Consider the following 21,596-nt stretch of genomic DNA (forward strand, 5'->3'; position numbering starts at 1 on the left):
CGGAATTGATGGTCCCATCGATTGTGGGGATGCAGTCACAGAGCCAGGGACTACATGACGGGTTGTCGATGAGCATCCAGTACCTGCAGTGCAGTTGGAGGAGTCCAAACATGTGCAGCAGCAGGAGTTGGTGCCAACCATGTGTGCCACCCAGGCCAACATCGCACGGGTGACGTCCGCGGTGGAGACCTTGGGGGCGAAGGTTACGGCCACAGGTCAATATGACCACAGCCTGGTGCATTCTGTACAGGCGCTGGCCGAGGCCCGTGGCAGGGCTGCCCTCTCACAGCAGCCATGTGCCAGAGACACCTGGAAATTGCAGCGAGCCATGGCTGAGAGCTTTGACCGCATTGCCCAGGCGTTGGCCGACTTGGCACAGGCACAGAGGGAAGTAGCCCAGTCCCAGAAGGGATTGGCGCAGTCACTGGCTGTTGTGCCACATATCCAGAAGGTGGCGGCAGAGTCACAGCGTGATCTGGCGCAGTCCCAGAGGGAAGTGCTCCACTCCCTGTGCTCCAGGCGCGTGAGCATGCAAATCCTTGTTGGGGCAGGGGCTCCCGGACTGGCAGCGGAAGGTGGAGGGGGAGCCTCAAGGGTTAGCTCCGCTCACACTCCCATCCCATGGAGGAGTCTAGGGGCCACCGGGCACCCCAAGGGACGAGGAGATGATGGAGAACATGTCGGTGACTCCCGCAGGGGAGGTGCCGAAATACCGCAGCACCTTGGACTCTCCCCCCCCACCTGTCCCTGGCACATCATATGGGCAGCGGGCAGAATGGGGCGGCACTATGCCACCTGGGACACCTGAGCAGCAGCCGGGCCCATCAAGGCCCAGTTGCCCCAGAAGACACCTGCTAAAGGTCACAATTCGGGAATCGCAGTAGGCTGCCTTCACTCCTATTGCACCATCTGGGGATCCATCTAGACGTAGCATTAGGGCCCGTAAGGCCAGAAAAGTAGACACCAGTTAGTTTGGTATGGGTGCAGGGCACAATGTAGCGTTACGGTCTAGAGCTCAAAGCTGTATATAGTTGTTCACATTAAACACCTTTGTACAACCTGCCTCGGTGCTCTATCAGAAGGGTGTGAGGAGTGGGCTGGTCTGGGCTGGCTGCAGAGGGGGCTTGGGGTGGCTGGGGAAATGGACAGATGTTGGGCTGGGCTTGGCCCAGTGACCACGGTTCAGCCTGTGCTTACTACTCTGGTGTCCTAGCATCCCCTTTCTCCCCCACACCCATCATCCCCACCTCGTCCACCCCAAGGATCCGATGGCACCGTGTGATAGAATGACCAGCCCGCATACAGGGATCACCAAGCTGGTCAGTGGAAAGTGCTACCGTGGGCAGGAGACAGACAATGTCAAACGATGCAGAGCACCAAAGCTCATTGCAGAGTGGATTGTTATCATCCTCCATCCTTTGGGCCAGACCCGATGTTACTGCCAACCCAAGGCCTGCATCCCATAGTGCGGCAGGAAGGTAACATGGAGGGGGTTTCAGGCAGTGGGGTGGTCAGTGTGATGGAAGAGAGGGATGTTGAGAAGGTGGGATGAGGTGTCTATGCTGTTGGCCTGTTCCCCCCTCCAGTCGGTGAACCTGGAGGCGATTAGAGCGTCCTATGCACGTTGGCCCTGGTGCACATGTTGTGTAGCCTCCTGTGCCTGCCTGGGCACCATGGTCAGCCCAACCCCACACTCCCCCACATCCTCCTCATCGAACAAGGTCTGGTATTCATCCTCCTCATTCAGCACATTGCCCCTCTGTTGTGTGATGTTGTGGAGGACGCAGCATGCCACCACGATGTGGGCGACCCTCTCAGCACTCTCCTGGATGGCCGCTCCAGAGTGGTCCAGGCACCTGAACCGCATCTTCAGGAGGCCGAAGCACAGCTGCATGCGCGTCGTTGCAGTGGGTCTCCACATCAGTCTGTTGCCTCTGGAAAGGCGTCAGCAGCAACAACCACAGCGGATAACCCCTGTCGCCCAGGAGCCAGGCCCCAGTGGGGGTTGTGCCTCGAAGAGGGCAGGAACCATCAGGAGTGCCAGGATGAAGGCGTTGTGACATTGCACTGGTATCAAATGCAGATGTGCATGATGGGCAACACATGGTCACACACCAGCTGCATGTTCATCAAGTGGAACACCTTTTGGTTTGTGTAGAGTGGCCTGTCATCTGCAGGTGCTCATAGGGGGACATGCATCCTGTCTATCACCCCCTGGACCCAGGGCACCCTGTCGATGGTGGCGAACCCCGCTTCCCGGGCATCCTGGTGGGCTCGGTCCACATTGAAATGGATGTAATGAGCCGCTTGGACATATAGGGCCTCCGAGATGGCGCAGATGCACCTGTGCACCAAGGACTGTGAGATCCCGGACAGGACCCCACCCCGTCGCGTAGAAGGTCAGGGCGACCGTTATCTTGACAGGCAACGGGTGTGGGTGTCCTCCCCTATTCCCTCACGTTTCCAGGTGTGACATGATCTGGCAGATGTGTCACACTATCTCTGCTCAGCCGGAGTCTTCGACGGCATGCCCGGTCCAGCAGGTCCTCGAACGACAGGTGCTGACCGTACACACGAGGCCTCATGCGGCGTGGAGTCCCCTTTGCACCTCCCCCCCCCCCCCCCCCCCCCCCACTGTTCCTTGGTCTGTTGGTCGGCCAGCTCTCCATCCTGGGCGGCTGCCTCCTGTTCCTCTGGGACAGGCTCCGCTGCTGCAGCCTCCTCCTCCTCGAGCAGCTCCAGCTTGTACAGCCGCAGGGCATCCCCCAGGGCTGTGGCGATTAGCAGGTAGACCACCATTGCTGGTTGAATCCCAATATCCATTATCTGCAGGGGGTGAAAGGCCGACATGTTAGCATGGCGTGTACCACTTCCTTTATTTAAAAAAAAATATTTTATTCAGGCATTTTCATAAAACAAACTGAAGCAGAAGCAAAATCGTACAACATTATAAATAACAAATACCCACTCCCCCCTGCCTCCATTCCCCACCATAGCCCCCTTCTCTCATCCTACCTTCCCTATTTTAACCCACTTACCTCCCCCCCCCCCCAGTTTTCAACCCTCCTTAAAGAAGTCAATGAATGGCTTCCACCTCCGAGCGACTCCATCAACCGACCCCCTCAGGACAACTGACCTTCTCCAGCCTCAGTAATTCTGCCAGGTCGCTCACCCACACACCCACTTTCGGCGACTCCGAGTCCCTCCATCCAAGCAAAATCCGTCTCCGGGCTATCAGGGAGGCAAAGGCCAAGACATTAGCCTCTCTCGCCCCCTGGACTCCCAGGTCTTCCGACACCCAAATATCGACAACTCCGGACTTGGGTCCACCTTCACCCCCAGCACCTCAGACATTATGTCCGCAAATTCCTGCCAAAACCTCTTCAGCTTCGGACATGCCCAGAATATGTGGATGTGATTTGCGGGCCTCCCTGCACACTGCCCACACCTATCCTCTACTGCCTCAAAAAACCTGCCATCATATGTCCTCTATGAATTATCTTAAACTGAATGAGGCTTAACCTCGCATACGGCGAGGACCCATTCACCCTCTACAGGGCCTCAGCCCACGTCCCGGCCTCCACCTCCCCTCCCAGATCCTCCTCCCACTTGCACTTTATGTGTCCCACTGGGGTCCCCTTCCAATCCATCAGCTCCTTGTAGACCTCGGACACCTTCCCCTCCCCTATCTCCACCTTTGACAGCACTTTGTCTTCCAACCCCAAGGGCCGTAACCCAGGAAAGGGCGGCACCTCGCTCCTCACAAAATCCTGAACCTGTGGGTACAAGAAACCGTTCCACCTGGGCAGCTCATAATCTTTCTCCAGCTCCTCCAATTTTGTGAAACTTCCCCCTATAAACAGATCCCCAAATCGTTAATCCCTGCCTACCACCACCCCCGAAACCTTGCATTAGCCCCCCCGGTGCAAACCTATGGTTGTCACAGATTGGTGCTCACACCGAGGCACCCTCCAGTCCCAAATGCTGCCTCCACTGCCTCCACACCCTCAAGGCCGACACCACCTCTGGACTCACGGAGTACCTGGCTGGCTAGAACGGCAGAGGCGCTGTTAACAATGCTCTTAAGCTCATTCCCCTACAAGAAGCCACCTTCATCCGCCTCCATGCTGACCCCTCCCCACTGCCCATTTCCTAACCAAGACGATGTTCGCCGTCCAGTAGTAGTTCGTTATATTCAACAATGCCAGCACTCCCCCCTCCTCGCTCCAAAAAATACCTCCTGTCCCACGGGGTCTTTCCTGCCCAAACAAACCCAGAAATCAGTACATTGGCCGTTTTGAAGAACGCCTTCAGGACAAAGATTGGGAGGTTCTGAAATACAAACAGAAACCTTGGCAGCAACGTCATCTTTTTTTTTTGTCCCCGACTGCACCCCTCCCACCAGCGGCAGCACATCCCACCTCTTGAAGTCCCCCTTAGCTCTTCCACTAGCCGACTCAAATTCAACTTGTGCAGCTGCGCCCAACCGTGCATCACCTGAATGCTCAAGTATCTAAAACCCAGCCCACTTCCTTAAACGGCAGCTCTCCAAACCACCTCTCCTGCCCTCTGGCCTCAATCGGGATACCTCGCTCTTTCCCATGTTCAACATGTACCCGGAGAACCGGCCAAAATCCTACAAAATCCCATAATGGATGGCCCCAATGCCACACAATAGATCCGAGATGTCTAACAGAAGGCCGTCCGCATACAGCAAAACCCTGTGCTCGGCGCCCCCCCCTCTTCCGCACAATTTATCTCTAATCCCACAACGCCCTCAGCACCATTGCCAGCGGCTCTATTGTCAAGGCAAAGAGCAACAGGGAAAGCAGAAACCCCTGCCTTGTCCCCTGATGCAGCCCAAAATATCCCAAACTCACTTGGTTCATCCACACACTTGCAACCGTTGCCTTGTACAGCACAAGGGACCCAGTCCACAAACCCCTGCCCAAACACCGAACCGCCCCAGCACCTCCCAGAAATATTCCCACTCCACCCAGTCAAAAACCTTCTCCACATCCATCGCCAAAACTCCAACCCATCCAAGAACTGCCACATTCCTGCCCCCCCGGACTGGGGTTCTGACGGACACATTCACCTATAGAACGCCTCAATCACACCATTCATCCCCTCCAGGGTCAATACCACACTTCACATATCGTCTTTTACTCTGCCAATCTCCCTCGCTGCCTCTTGCTTCCTCAACTGATGGGCCAGCATCCTGGTCACCTTCTCACCGTATTCATATACTACCCCTCTGGCCCTTTATAACTGCCTCATAACCTTCCCCATGGACACTAATCCGAATAGCACCTGGATCCTCTGCCTCTCCTTCAACAGCCCTTCCTCCGGGGCCTCTGAGTACCTACTGTCCACCCTCAGGTTCTCATCCACCAGACTTGCCAACTCCGTCCATTCCGCCTTCTCCCTATGCGCCCAAATTGAGATAAACCCCCTCCATCCCCAACCACCATCTTGAGTGCCTCCCACAGCATGGCGGCTGTGACCTCCGCCGTATCATTCAGCTCCACATACCAGGGCAGCACGGTAGCATTGTGGATAGCACAATTGCTTCACAGCTCCAGGGTCCCAGGTTCGATTCCGGCTTGCGTCGCTGTCTGTGCGGAGTCTGCATGTTCTCCCCGTGTGTGCGTGGGTTTCCTCCGGGTGCTCCGGTTTCCTCCCACAGTCCAAAGATGTGCAGGTTAGGTGGATTGGCCATGATAAATTGCCCTTAGTGTCCAAAATTGCCCTTAGTGTTGGGTGGGGTTACTGAGTTATGGGGATAGGGTGGAGGTGTTGACCTTGGGTAGGGTGCTCTTTCCAAGAGCCGGTGCAGACTCGATGGGTCGAATGGCCTCCTTCTGCACTGTAAATTCTATGATAAATTCTATGATAATCTATGATACCCCTGGATGGCAGCCCTCACCAGCTCGCACACCTCCTCATCCGTCAACAACCCCACATCCAACTTCCACTGTGGGCGCTGGGTACCGCAGGGTCCACTCCTAAATCCACCCAGTGCGACGCATGATTAGAGAGCACGCTTGTCGAATACTCCGAGTCGGCCCCCCCTGCCAGCAAAGCCTTATCCACCACGAAAAAGTCAATCCGGGAGGACACCCGGTGCACATGGGAGAAATTTGAGAATTCCTTCGCCCTCGGCCTCCCAGACCTCCAGGGGCCCAACCCCCGCCCCACCCATGCGCTCCCACAGTGTACTCTCCCCCTCACAATCAGGACACTCACCCACAAGCATCGGGACACTCACCCCTTCCACAAGCATCGGGACACTCACCCACAAGCATCAGGACACTCACCCACAAGCATCGGGACACTCACCCCTTCCACAAGCATCGGGACACTCACCCACAAGCATCAGGACACTCACCCACAAGCATCAGGACACTCACCCCTTCCACAAGCATCAGGACACTCACCCACAAGCATCAGGACACTCACCCACAAGCATCAGGACACTCACCCTTTCCACAAGCATCAGGACACTCACCCTTTCCACAAGCATCAGGACACTCACCCACAAGCATCAGGACACTCACCCTTTCCACAAGCATCAGGACACTCACCCACAAGCATCAGGACACTCACCCTTTCCACAAGCGTCAGGACACTCACCCACAAGCATCAGGACACTCACCCCTTCCACAAGCATCGGGACACTCTCCCCCCTGCCCCCTCCCCCCACAAGCATTGGGATACTCATCCCTTCCCCCCCCCCCTCCACAAGCATCGGGTTACTCACACCCCCCCCCCCCACAAGCATGGGGCGCACCACCCCACAAGCATTGGGACACTCACCCCCCCCCCCCCCCCCACACACACACACAAGCACGGGGCACTCCCCTACACAAGCATCGGGACACTCACATTCCACAAGCATCAGGACACTCACCCACAAGCATCAGGACACTCACCCACAAGCATCAGGAAACTCACCCCTTCCACAAGCATCGGGACACTCTCCCCCCTGTCCCCCCCCCCCCACAAGCATCGGGATACTCATCCCTTTCCCCCCACCCCCCCACAAGAACGGGGCACTCCCCCCCACAAGCATCGGGATATTCACCCCTTCCCCCCCACAAGCATTGGGATACTCACCTCCCCCCCCCCCCCAAGCATGGGGCACACCACCCCACAAGCATTGGAACACTCCCCCCCCCCACAAGCAGCGGGATACTCACCCCCCCCCCCCAAGCATCAGGATACTCCCCCCCCACATGCATCAGGATACTCCCCCCCCCCCCCCCCACAAGTATCGGGACTCTGACCCCCACCACAAGCATCGGTGCACTCCCCCCACAAAGCATCGGTGCACTCCCCCTCCACAAGCATCGGTGCACTCTCCCTCCACAAGGATCGGGGCACTCCCCCGTGCCCCCCGCCCCCCCCCTCAGAAGCATCGGGGCACACCCCTCTTCCCCCCCCCCCCCCCCACACACACACACAAGCATCGGGACACTCACCCCTTCCACAAGCATCGGGACACTCACCCACAAGCATCAGGACACTCACCCACAAGCATCGGGACACTCACCCCTTCCACAAGCATCGGGACACTCACCCACAAGCATCAGGACACTCACCCACAAGCATCAGGACACTCACCCCTTCCACAAGCATCAGGACACTCACCCACAAGCATCAGGACACTCACCCACAAGCATCAGGACACTCACCCTTTCCACAAGCATCAGGACACTCACCCCTTCCACAAGCATCAAGACACTCACCCACAAGCATCAGGACACTCACCCACAAGCATCAGGACACTCACCCTTTCCACAAGCATCAGGACACTCACCCTTTCCACAAGCATCAGGACACTCACCCACAAGCATCAGGACACTCACCCTTTCCACAAGCATCAGGACACTCACCCACAAGCATCAGGACACTCACCCTTTCCACAAGCGTCAGGACACTCACCCACAAGCATCAGGACACTCACCCCTTCCACAAGCATCGGGACACTCTCCCCCCTGCCCCCCCCCACAAGCATCGGGATACTCATCCCTTCCCCCCCCCCTCCACAAGCATCGGGTTACTCACCCCCCCCCCCCCCCCAAGCATGGGGCACACCACCCCACAAGCATTGGGACACTCACCCCCCCCCCCCCCCCCCCCACACACACACACAAGCACGGGGCACTCCCCTACACAAGCATCGGGACACTCACACATTCCACAAGCATCAGGACACTCACCCACAAGCATCAGGACACTCACCCACAAGCATCAGGAAACTCACCCCTTCCACAAGCATCGGGACACTCTCCCCCCTGTCCCCCCCCCCCCCCCACAAGCATCGGGATACTCATCCCTTTCCCCCCCCCCCCCACAAGAACGGGGCACTCCCCCCCACAAGCATCGGGATAATCACCCCTTCCCCCCCACAAGCATTGGGATACTCACCTCCCCCCCCCCCCCCCAAGCATGGGGCACACCACCCCACAAGCATTGGAACACTCCCCCCCCCCCACAAGCAGCGGGATACTCACCCCCCCCCCAAGCATCAGGATACTCCCCCCCCACATGCATCAGGATACTCCCCCCCCCCCACAAGTATCGGGACTCTGACCCCCACCACAAGCATCGGTGCACTCCCCCCACAAAGCATCGGTGCACTCCCCCTCCACAAGCATCGGTGCACTCTCCCTCCACAAGGATCGGGGCACTCCCCCGTGCCCCCCGCCCCCCCCCCCTCAGAAGCATCGGGGCACACCCCTCTTCCCCCCCCCCCCCCACACACACACACAAGCATCGGGGCACTCACCGCCCCCACAAGCATCGGGGCACTCATCTCCCCCCACACAAGCATTGGAACACTCACCCCCCACAAGCATCGGGGCACTCCCGCCCCCCCCCCCCCCACAAGCATCGGATCACTGCCCCCAGTCCCCACAAGCATAGGGACACTCCTCCCCCATAACAATTGGGGAACTCCTCCCCCCCCCCACATGTTTCAGGACACAAATCTCTCCCCCCCCCCACATGCATTGGGGCACTCACCCACCACAACTATTGGGCACTCCCCCTCCTCACAAGTATCAGTAAGAAATCTTACAACACCAGGTTAAAGTCCAACAGGTTTGTTTCGAATCACTAGCTTTCGGAGCACTGTTCCTTCCTCAGGTGAAACCTGTTGGACTTTAACCTGGTGTTGTAAGAGTTCTTATTGTGCTCACCCCAGTTCAATGCCGGCATCTCCACATCATCACAAGCATCAGGGCATTCGCCCCCTACAAGCATCAGGGCACCTCCCCCCACAAGAATAGGTGCCCTCCCCCACAAGTATTGGGAAACTCCACCCCTCCACAAGCATCGGGGAACCCCACCCTCTACAAGCATGCGGCACTTCCCACCCCCACAACCATAGGGGCACTCTCCCCCCTAACATGCATCGGGGTGCACCCCCCTCAACACAAATGGGTATTGCTGCCCTTTGCTGGTGGCAGCTGATGAAACAGACAAATCAGTTCTCACAACTATCTGATTTATACAGCTTTTATTTAACTCAGTCAGATTTCTTATTTAAATAGTTCCATAAGTTCCCAGACTCATAACTTGAACAAAAATACTATCTGTGGAGAGAACTTGGCCTGGTTCATTCTGGAGGGTGTGTGCTGTGAGCTTCCAAACTCAGGGTCTTGTATGGGAATATTGATCCCGTGTTATCACCACCGAATCTTGGAAATACCTACTATTTTACATTGTTTTTGCTTGTAGTTTATAATTCATTCATATAAACAACCCAACAGACAATATTCATCCTTGAGAGAGCCTTGTTCTCGCTATTCTAAAATAAAGTGTTATCAGCAAAATGTCCAGTTGCAAGACTTTGTTCTATCTGTTCCCATGAAATGCATTGTGCAGAGAGGCAGTTTTTCACACACACAAATGCTGTTGGCCTCTTTTACCATCCTGCCTCACACCACAATGTTAGCCACCTTTCCTACTCAGCAGCACCCCTCAGGGGGAACACTTCCAGTGGGCCTGCCCTGACACCGGCAGGTTAGCACTCCCAGAGGGACGTTCTGGGGCAGTGCCAGAGCATGTCCTGGGCATGTCCCTCACCCCCAGGGGCTATATCTACATGGCCATCGTGACTGATTCTCACGCTTGAAAATTAGTACTGATTCATGCTGACATGCTTCACGCCGGCTGGGTGGGAAGATACGTTGAGGGTGGACGTTGCGACATCAAAACTGGAAATTATTTTATATGTTTGTAACAATTGCATTTTAAGAAGTAAAATACCACCTTTAATCATTAGTTTATCAAACTAAAAGAAGTAAAGAATTGGCAGCTCTCTTTAGATTTTACTCTAGTGCCAAATATTACGTCATTGTTGGTTTAAAATCAAATTTGAAACAGATGAGGCCCAGTGTTCAATTCTTGGTTATCATTATTGATTCTATATTATTAATAAGTAGTGAATTTTAACCTGGTGAAGTTTAAGGGAAACCCAGATTTATTTGACAATATAATTAGGCAACGATTTTCTTTTTTTTTACATTTAGAGTATCCAATTTATTTTTTCCAATTAAGGAGCAATTTACCGTGGCCAATCCACCGATCCTGCACATCTTTTGGGTTGTGGGGGCGAAACCCACGCAAACACGGGGAGAATGTGCAAAGTCCACACGGACAGTGACCGAGAACCGGGATCGAACCTGGGACCGCGGTGCCGTGAGTCAACCGTGTTAACCACTTATGGCACCATGCTGCCCTCTGGGCAATGATTTTCTTCCACATTGTCACATCAAAGAAATTAAAGAGACACTCGTAAAGCCTCGTGAGATCTGACGAGATCTCATGAGACATCGCAATCTGGATCTTGCCCTCACTCGGCATGATCCAGATTTACATATTTAACTTAGAAGTTAGGCTCACTTATATATGTTGCCGCCGGGTGCTCCCAAGAAGAATGCTTGTGCCCGGGGAGACCTCGCCATGGCGCTGTTCAGTACTGGTCCACACAAACATGCACTAGGTGTAATAGCACCAGGCCATCGGAGACCCGGGTGGTCGGGCTCTGGGCAGGGTGGTACCGTGGCACTCCTGCTGGCACCCAGGCACCTTGGCACTGCCAGCCTGACACCTTGATAGTGCCACCCTTCCGGGTGTCTGGTGGAACTTACAGGCCGGCAGGGGCCCTGCCATGGTGCCAGGCTAACAGTACCAAGGTGCCCGGGTGCCAGGTTTCCCGTGCCAGGGATGGGGCTCAGGGATGCCCTGTCCTTATGACATGGGGTGATGGGGGGGGTGCTCTCAAGGACCCCTTAACAGGTAGGTTGGGGACATGGAGGGGTCTAGAGGCCGTGGTGAGGATGCTAAGGTGGTTCGCGAGATCGGGGCGACATTTGGACGGTCAGCCTGACAGTTGTGATTTCTATGATTGGTGCTCTCCACATGCCCACATTCTCAGTGAAACTTCACTTTCAACACAAATAGAGAATGAATGTGTGAACATGGAGCTATGCTGCAATGACACATGAGTTTCAATGTGTGTAGTTCTATTCCCAGTGTGAAGGAATGTCTGATCTCTCTTCTAGCAGCTGGCTTCCAGCTTTGTTTACTTTTCTGAATCCATACCCAGGCTTAACCAATCAAACTCAGTGAGCTTCAAAGGTAAGTAGGATCACATGATCAAACAGAACTATTGAACTCTATAATAAGCATCTCCTCTCACTTTTGTGCATCATACACTATTAGATATTCTGTTCACACCATAGTTTGTGAATTGAGGGTCTGGAAGGAAATGGGTTTGGACAGACTTAATCCAGTTTCAGTGGATGTGAGTCCGCAGCATAAAACTATCTTAAAAACTTGACATTCTCATTTTCTCTTGAATAGGTCTGTCTCAACAAGTCAGGTGGTCTCTCATTATACCCACTTTCTAATGGGTATGGCTCAAGTTGACATCTCAATAAGTGTAAAATTCACAGTTCAACCAGTGGGATTTTAAGAGAAAATAAGGTACAGTACATACCATGTATTTTTTCTCTCTCAAATTTCTCATTAGAAGATTGGGTCAGCAAATATTTCGACCTTCACTGGCTGGAAGTGAGGCTGGAAATAGGCAGGTCGCGTGTAATGTTGATCTTGGTGAATCAGCAGCTCCTTTAAAAGGAGGGTAGATCTCCACTGAAAGAATTTGAAGTGTCTAAAAGACCCACTCAGGGAAGGTGCAGTGTTTCTAGATTTGTTCCTGGAACAATAAATAAATCTGGTTTTTTAAAGCCATTGTAGTGGATAAGTAAATGTGTACAATGAATACAAATGATCTTAGGATTCAATTAAGGAATTTTTACACCAGTCTTATGCCCAACAATCAAGATTTCCACTGATCAATATTGTTCAGATTGTCCATTGTTAACTGCAAATGAGTCAAACTTTATTCAAACTGTACGTTGGAACAAACAAAGTTTTTGTTCTTGAAATTAGGCTCGGCAGTGCCTCTAGTGCTGGCACTGCAGAAACTCAAGGTAAAAAAATGACAGGCAACAGACTTGCGGGCCTGGCTAGTTCAGATTTGGGGCATGCCGTGCCCTGTACCCCTGTTCAAAACATGAGGAGTGGTCAGATTGTGATGTCAATTAGCTATTCTAGCTGATACGAAGCTCTCTCTGGAATCTTCCGCCAGCCGATCCAAAGTGTGCCTGTGCTACTAGCTTTCAGCTGAAGGTGAGTTAATCTGCATGGGGGGTCCTGCAAATTGAGCTATCTAATGGATCAGCCATCTAATTGCAGATGAAAGCCTTTGACTTATTTCTGCTTAGGCAACATTTGTGGAAGCATTTGTGGCTTGATTTTGGAGATTTGTTGGGTGATTTGGTGCATTCAAATTCATTCATGGAGGGCAGAAGATTTGGTCACCTGCTCATACCAAGCCCAGAATGTTATGCTTCTCCCCCCGCCCTCACCACCCAGTCAATTCTGAGATGGAGGGGGGGCGAGTGTGAAATTGTATCAACGGGATCCCCTCTGGATTTCTGCCGCCCTAAACTGCTTGTGATTTCACGTTGGGATGGGCAGAGACACGCCAGGAAGCCTGCCTTGCCCCAATTAAAGCCATTATGTCACCACTAAATGGCCACAAGGACCTTTTCCCACCCAGCTTAAATTTTTAGGCTGGTGAGCAGATAAGTTTGGTAGACAGATTGGCAAAAACAAAATTTGATCTGGGATAGGAAGGGTGTTGTGGCAGTCCCATTGAAAGCTCCCTGCTGACAGGGATACCCTCCCCTTAAAACGTGGTGACCTCTGGGTCCCCCTCCCACCACAGTCTATACCGGAGATCCTGATCGTCCCACCCCCATCCCTAACCCCCCAACAGCCACCAGATTCCCTACTGTCCCCGCCCTGGGATCCCTGTCCTTCGAGTCCCAGCACTAAGTTTCAGACAGCTTCCTGTAGTTCCTCTCCCGGCCACTGCAATGCTGTGCCTGGAGGGACTGGAGCGCTGCCAACCAATCTGATTTTGGTCTTTCAAGGAGGTGACAGACAGCATGTGCCGCAGGAGACTCTGTCTGAACAAAGGCACAACTTCCTCCCGTGCGAGGGGGGAAGTTCCATTATATGCCAATCAATGCTCATTTGAACGTAATATGGAATTGGGCCTGCTGGAGTTGGCAGGAGTGTGTTCCCCACTCTTTGGATGGAGGGAGCTGCGTCCTGGCCATTCTAAGAATTCAGGCCCATGTCTGCAAGTATGGAGATTGTGGCTGCAGTGCCTCTGGATCTGCAACATGCTGGTTTAGCACAGGGCTAAATCGCTGGCTTTTAAAGCAGACCAAGGCAGGCCAGCAGCACGGTTCAATTCCCGTACCAGCCTCCCCGAACAGGTGCCGAATGTGGCGACTAGGGGCTTTTTACAGTAACTTAATTTGAAGCCTACTTGTGACAATAAGCGATTTTCATTTCATTTCATTTCATTTCACACGACTGGGAAATAGAGCTGATGCTGCGGAGAAGCGAAGCTTTGTAGAGAGGGAGGAGGATTCTCCACAGAAGACCCAACCCATCGGTTTTTAAGGAGCACATTGTATCTTTTCCTAACCAAGCATTACCTCAGATTCAACAAAGAGGTGGTCACATAACTGTGCCGCCTTCTTCAACAGAGCCTCACAGCAGAGTTACAATAGCTCTACTGATGGCTGGTCAAGTTCACCTTGACTGTCAATTTCAATACATCAAGATTGTTCCAGGCAGCAACATGTGAGAGAGAAACTATCACTCAGTCCATCATCCGGTGCAGGTTCAAGGAGTGATGGAAACCCTGTCCTTGCAGAGTGGCACGTTTTCTGCACTGTCGGGATTTTATCTCGATCATTTTCTCTCGAAGCCAAGGGATGAGGATGAGTGAGTATGGGGATTTGCCAGTAAAGCGGACTTACCAAAAATCATTCATGAACAATCACATTTGTGCATTGCCTTAAAGCTCGTCTTTTTCTTTCATGGGGTGACTGGCAAGGCCAGTATTTGTTGCCCACCCCTAAATGACCTTGAGAAGATGATGGTGAGCCGACTTCTTGAACAATCGCAGCCCATGTGGTACCTCCACAATGCTGTTAGGAAGGTAGTTCCAGGTTTTTGACACATCAGTAGTGAAGGATTGGTGATACTATTCCACGTCATGGTGGCGTGGAGCTTTGAGGGGAACTTATAGCTGGTGGTGTTCCCAGGTATCTTCTGTCCTTGTCCTTTTAGGTGATAGAATTCACTGTTTGGAAGGTGATGTTGAAGGAGCCCTGGTGAGTTGCTGCTGTGCATCTTGTAGATGGTACACAGCACTGCCACTGTGCACCAGTGGTAGAGGGAGTGAATATTCAAGATGGTGGATGGGGTGCCAATCAAGCGGGCTGCTTTATCCTGGATAGTGTTGAGTTTCTTGAGTTTGGTTGGAGCATCCAGGTCAGTGGAGTGTACTGCAAAGACTCCTGACTTATGCCTTGTAAACTGTGGACAGGCTTTGCGGAGTCCATTTAACTTTCTGGTCAATGGTAATCCCGATGATGTGACGGTGGGGGTCTCAGTGATTATATTGCTGTTGAATATCAAGGGGAGATGGTTAGATTCTCTCATGTTGGAGTTGGTTATTGCTTTGAACTTGTGTGGTGTGAATATTACTTGCCACTTATCAACACAGGCCTGAATGTTGTCCAATTCTTGCTGCATGTGCATGCGGATTGAGAATCTGAGGAGTTGTGAAAGGTACTGTACATTGTGCAATCATTAGAGAATATCCTCACTTGTGACCTTATGATGGATAGAAGGCTGGTGAACAGCTGAAGCTGGTTGGGTCTTGGACACTAATAATAATCTTCATTGTCACAAGTAGGCTTACATTAACATTGCAATGAAGTTACTGTGAAAAGCCCCTAGTTGCCACATTCCGGCACCTGTTCGGGTTCACAGAGAGAGTATTCAGAATCCCCAAATTACCTAACAGCACGTCTTTCGTGACCAGTGGGAGGAAACTGGAGCACCCGGAGGAAACTCATGCAGACACGGGGAGAACGTGCAGACTCCGCACAGCCAGTGACCAGCCACGAATTGAACCTGGGTCCGTGGAGCTGCGAAGCCACAGTGTTAACCACTGTGCTACGTGCTGCCCACACTACCTTAAGTAACTACAGCAGTGATGTCCTGGGCTAAGATGTTAGGCTTCCAATAACCACAACCATTTTCCTTGATTCTAGTGATGACTGCAACCAGTGGAGAGCTTTCCCCATTTTGAACTTAATTTTGTAAGAATTGTTTGATGTCACATTCAGTCAAATACTGCCTTGATGTCAGGTATTGATCACTCTCACTTCACCTCTTGAATTCAGCTCATGAATCCATGTTTGGACCAACGATGCAATGAGTTCAGAGGTGAGAAGATTTTTGCTGAGTAAGTGCCGCTTAATATCACTGCCGTCAACCCACTCCATCACATCTGATGTTTGAGAGGAGACTGATGGGGTGATAATTGGTCGGAGTGGATTTGTCCTGTTTCTTGTGTACGGGACACACCTGGCCAATTTTCCACATTGCTGGGTGAATGCCAGTGTTTTAGCTGTACTGGAACAGCTTGGCTCGGAGCAGGGGATGTTCTGGAGCCCAAGCCTTCAGTGCAACACCTGGGATGTTGTTGAGGCCCATTGTCTTGCTGTATCTTGTAGGTGCCCATGCAGTCCTCGGCCTCTTATGATCGCCATGCCAACAACTGCAGCATGGTTGGTGGAAGGTTGCTGTTTCAGGTGGTGAGACTGCAGGTGGCTCAGATTCAAACTGCTCCACGTTGGCACAGGCAGCAAGAGTCTGATAGACGCCATCAAAGGCACTGGCAAAGTGCCACTAGTGAGAAGGTAAATGGTATCTTCTTGAGAGGTGGTAACAGATTTATGCTCCATGGAGATACTGCCCATGTTGGCATCTCAGCAATCCTCATAATCTGCTGGAGGACAGATTGCTGAGCTTCTGTAAGACTTTGAAAGCCCATGAGTACTGAGATGTGTAGCCTGCAATTGCACCAAAATAACTATAATGACCTCTGTCTGACCTTCTGCTGCAGCCCTGTGATGTTAGGTGTCTTCTGCTTGTGCTGCAATGTAAGCTGAGACCATAGACATCAGGCTGGATCTGCAAGTGCTCTTGTGAAGTTGGCCACCACTTCCACACTCGCGACGCCCTCTGTCAAGTTGGAAACGGACTCCTCCATGCTCCCTGAAAGTGACACAATGGCTTTCTGGCAGGCCTGCCAATGTACTGAGTATGTTAGTGTGCACGCTCACCAGTGTTCTCCTGTATCCTGCCCCATTGAAGTCCTCATCTCAGTCCCCTGTGACTGAATTCATCTCCAAACTCGCCCTCTGGTTATCTGAAACAGAAACTATCCTGTCCTGTGATTGGCTGCAGCCCACTCATCACCTAATGACTCATCACCTGCAAGTCCGAACATTACTTTCAAGTTTGAGCTATGCCAGTGTCCGAGTTGGAGCCTGCGAGTGTTGGATTAAGTGACAATGTTTCTTCATCAGCAGTGTGGTTGTGTTCTCACTCTTCCTCCCTGTTTTTGGTTGTCACTATTTGTGCTGTTACCATGGTTTGTCTGTTACCATGGTTTGTCTGTTACCATGGTTTGTCTGTCACCATAGTTTGTATGGTCACCATGGTTTGTCTGTTACCATGGTTTGTCTGTTACCATGGTTTGTGTTGTTACCATGGTTTGTCTGTTACCATGGTTTGTGCTGTCACCATGGTTTGTCTGTTACCATGGTTTGTGTTGTTACCATGGTTTGTGCTGTCACCATGGTTTGTCTGTTACCATGGTTTGTGCTGTCACCATGGTTTGTCTGTTACCATGGTTTGTGCTGTCACCATGGTTTGTGCTGTCACCATGGTTTGTGCTGTTACCATGGTTTGTGCTGTCACCATGGTTTGTCTTTTACCATGGTTTGTCTGTTACCATGGTTTGTGTTGTTACCATGGTTTGTGCTGTTACCATGGTTTGTGCTGCCACCATGGTTTGTCTGTCACCATAGTTTGTCTGTTACCATGGTTTGTGCTGTCACCATGGTTTGTCTGTTACCATGGTTTGTGTTGTTACCATGGTTTGTGCTGCCACCATGGTTTGTCTGTTACCATGGTTTGTGTTGTTACCATGGTTTGTGCTGCCACCATGGTTTGTCTGTTACCATGGTTTGTGCTGTTACCGTGGTTTGTGCTGTCATCATGGGTTGTGCTGTTACCATGGTTTGTGTTGTTACCGTGGTTTGTGCTGCCACCATGGTTTGTCTGTTACCATGGTTTGTCTGTTACCGTGGTTTGTGTTGTTACCGTGGTTTGTGCTGCCACCATGGTTTGTCTGTTACCATGGTTTGTCTGTTACCGTGGTTTGTGTTGTTACCGTGGTTTGTGCTGCCACCATGGTTTGTCTGTTACCATGGTTTGTGCTGTCACCATGGTTTGTCTGTTACCATGGTTTGTGTTGTTACCATGGTTTGTGCTGCCACCGTGGTTTGTCTGTTACCATGGTTTGTGCTGTTACCGTGGTTTGTGCTGTCATCATGGGTTGTGCTGTTACCATGGTTTGTGTTGTTACCGTGGTTTGTGCTGTCATCATGGGTTGTGCTGTTACCATGGTTTGTGTTGTTACCGTGGTTTGTGCTGCCACCATGGTTTGTCTGTTACCATGGTTTGTGTTGTTACCGTGGTTTGTGCTGCCACCATGGTTTGTCTGTTACCATGGTTTGTGCTGTTACCGTGGTTTGTGCTGTCACCATGGTTTATGCTGTCACCATGGTTTGTGCTGTAAACATAATTGCTGTCACCAGGTTGCTATTACTTTAGTAGGCCACCACCAAGTCCAAACCGAGTTGGCCAAAAGAAAACTTGGCTTATTGAAAAACAATTAAATTTACAATATACATCAGATCCCAGCTGGGTCTGCTGTGTCGGTTCCATATCCAGTCAACTTTATACAGAACTTAATCATGAATGTCCTTGGGCTCCCCGCCCCCTTAGCAGGGGAGCTCGTACTCGGTGAGACCCACGGGGAAACTGATTGCTCCAACCCCGTAGGTCTCGTGCAGGTTATAGCAGTTACCATGGTTTATGTTGTCACCATAGTTTGTGCTGTCACCATGGTTTGTGGTGTTGCCATGATTTTTGCTGTTACCATGGTTTGTGTTTTTACCATGGTTTGTGTCGTCACCGTGGTCAATGAGGTTTTTCTTACTCTATGAATGACTTGGAGATATTCAGTGTTTAGTTTTTTCTTGAAACTATTTATTTAGGACTATTTGCATCCAAGGCCTTACGGTAAGTACCTTATTCTCTGGACACAGAGGGCGGGATTCTCCGACCCTCCACGACGGAATCGCGCCCGGTGCGCCCGGAGAATAGCTGTTCACGCCAGAAATCCGTCGCGACGGCGCTTCCACGATTCCTTGCGGACCCGCCAGTCGCACGCGCCCGGTCGACGCGGAGCTGGTCGGGGCCATTGGAAGAGGCCCTCGCGGCGATTCTCCACGGTTGACCGGCCGAGTTCCCACCTGGTTTACATCTGGCACCACTTGACGGGAGCTCTGACCTGCAGCCGCGGTGGTGGTCCTGGTTGGGGGCGGGGGAATCTAACTCCGTGGGAAGCCTCAGCGGTGGCCAGGCCCACGATCAGGTGAGCCATCGCGATCTCGGGGGGGACCTACTGTCCTCCGCGCGGGCCGCTGTGCACATGCGGGTCCGCGTGGTCTGGACTGCAGGGCCTTCATGACTTCATGACCATTGGCAGTGGAATCAAATAGTGATCATGGACCTTTTCCAACAGATCACCTGCCACTTGAAAGCAGACCAAGGCAGGCCAGCAGCACGGTTCGATTCCCGTACCAGCCTCCCCGAACAGGCGCTGGAATGTGGCGACTAGGGGCTTTTCACAGTAACATCATTTGAAGCCTACTTGTGATAATAAGCGATTTTCATTTCATTTCATTTCTCTTGAACTCTGTCCTGAAAGAGCAAGTGAAGGTCTAGAAATTCATCTGGCGGGTGGTCACCATCTTTGCTAGTGCATCCTGTTTCTGTCTCATCTAGCCTGTTACCAAAAAGAAGTGAGAAATCTGGGGCGGGATTCTCTGGTAATGGGGCTAAGCGTTGACACCGTCGTAAATACCGGAGCGTTTTACAACGGCGTCAATGGGTCCCATAGCGCACCGATTCTGCGGCCCACAAGAAGCGCGGGTGAGCGGCCCGAGTTTGGCGTCCGATACGTGGGCCGCGTCGCATTGAAATAACCCGCCCATCTACACCCAGCCAACACTGGGAAGATGACCGCCCGCCGTGCAGCGGCAAGGTTCCGGGATGCCGACCTGGACACGCTCCTGGACGCCATGGAGCAGAGGAGGAGGCTCTGTACCCCGGACCCAGCCACAGGACCCCAGGCAACACCATTCGGCGTTTGTGCTGGGAGGTGGGCGCTGCTGTCAGCGCCGTCGGGACGGTAGCTACGACTGGCGACCAGTGCCGTAAGAAGCTGCACGAGCTACTCAGAGCATCCAGGGTGAGTACCCAGCACAATGCCCCGGCACCAACCCCTCAACCCCCCCCCCCCCCCACATATGTGATTCCCCGCCCCCCAAAGGGGACGGTACAACCTCCGCCCTGACCCACATGGCTGCACCCACCCATGCCAGCCGCATTGGCCGGGTGCCCTGTGCACCCATGCCATCATAGACCCAACCTTTGGGCTGCATGCATCGGACAACCTAACACTATTTGATGTTTGTGTGTCCTCCCCCAAAAGAAGACTGCCTATAGCCGCAGGGAGCGGGAGAAAACCGGATGGGGGACACCTTGTATTGCACCCCCTCACCGTGCATGAGCAGAGGGCAGTGGACCTCGCTGGCAGACCCGAGAACCGGGAGGTTGCTGATTCCGAGATCGGAGGCGCGCCACCAAGTGAGACCCCCCTGCCTCGTCCGAGCTCCTCACCTCACCCCCTCACCCCACCCCCTCACTCCAACCCCTCACCCCATATCGCCAGCCAGGGCGACTGGCTGACGATTTTTTATACCAGATTAGAACCACGCCGGTGTGACCTTGGGTCACGGCGTCGGGACTTCGGCCCATCCGGGGCGCAGTATTGTTGGGGGCCGGGAGAATCGATCGTCGGCCCACCTCATGAGATTCTCCGGGCCGTGCGGCGCCCACCGCAATTGCACGGTTTTCGGGAGGGTCAGAGGTTCACGAACCGGCATTGGAACGGCATTGCGGGCCGTTCCAGTGTAAATGCCTATTGAGAATCCCACCCCTGCAATCTCCCCCTGTTATCCACGAATGGTGTTTCTTCAATAAAGACTGAATCACTGCAGAATGAGTTGACTTCAATTTCTGCTGCAGTTTTGAGCTGTCCCAAACCCCCAGACAACTTTGGAAATTCATTCCTGAATATTGCTCTGCTGTCATTTATTGTTACCTCATCAAGCTCTCCACCCCTCTAAAGAGGCCGCTTCGCAGGGTCAGCACACGGGACAGGACGGCACAGCTGTGCATGTGCCTTCGACAAGTGAGCCGGGGCCTGCTCCCTTCAGAGTCCCCAAAGAAGACGCCTGCCAGGCGCATTGAAGGCCACGGGACGATGTAACCAGCTGGCTGCCTACACCTCAGATGAGCATCCTGGGGAAACAGCTAGACGTAGTGGTAGAGCTAGGAGGGCAAAGCACATCGAAGATCACTGAGGGCACCGGGGGAGGGGCGATACGTAGGTAGGAGGTGAGGGGTGGGTGGGGGAATGAGGGGTTGGGGGCGGTTGCACCATCAAGAATATGGGGATTTATTTTGAACAATAAACACCCTTGTGCACAACCAGTAGGAAGCCTCTGTCACTTTCTTCCACAATGCATCACTGCATGCAGATTATGGGTGGGAACGAGCACTCAGCAGACAGGCAGGGGTCAAACTATGGCATAGATTGAGGAGCACCAGCACCCAGCTCTCTGCGGGCTATCATCACCCCTCTGCCCTGGACAGTGACCCGCTGACAGTGTCCACAATGTCCCAGCACCCTGGAGTGATGTGCACACACCCTGGGA

Source organism: Scyliorhinus torazame, chromosome 6 (assembly GCF_047496885.1).
Source record: "Scyliorhinus torazame isolate Kashiwa2021f chromosome 6, sScyTor2.1, whole genome shotgun sequence".
In the NCBI taxonomy this organism is placed as follows: domain Eukaryota; kingdom Metazoa; phylum Chordata; class Chondrichthyes; order Carcharhiniformes; family Scyliorhinidae; genus Scyliorhinus; species Scyliorhinus torazame.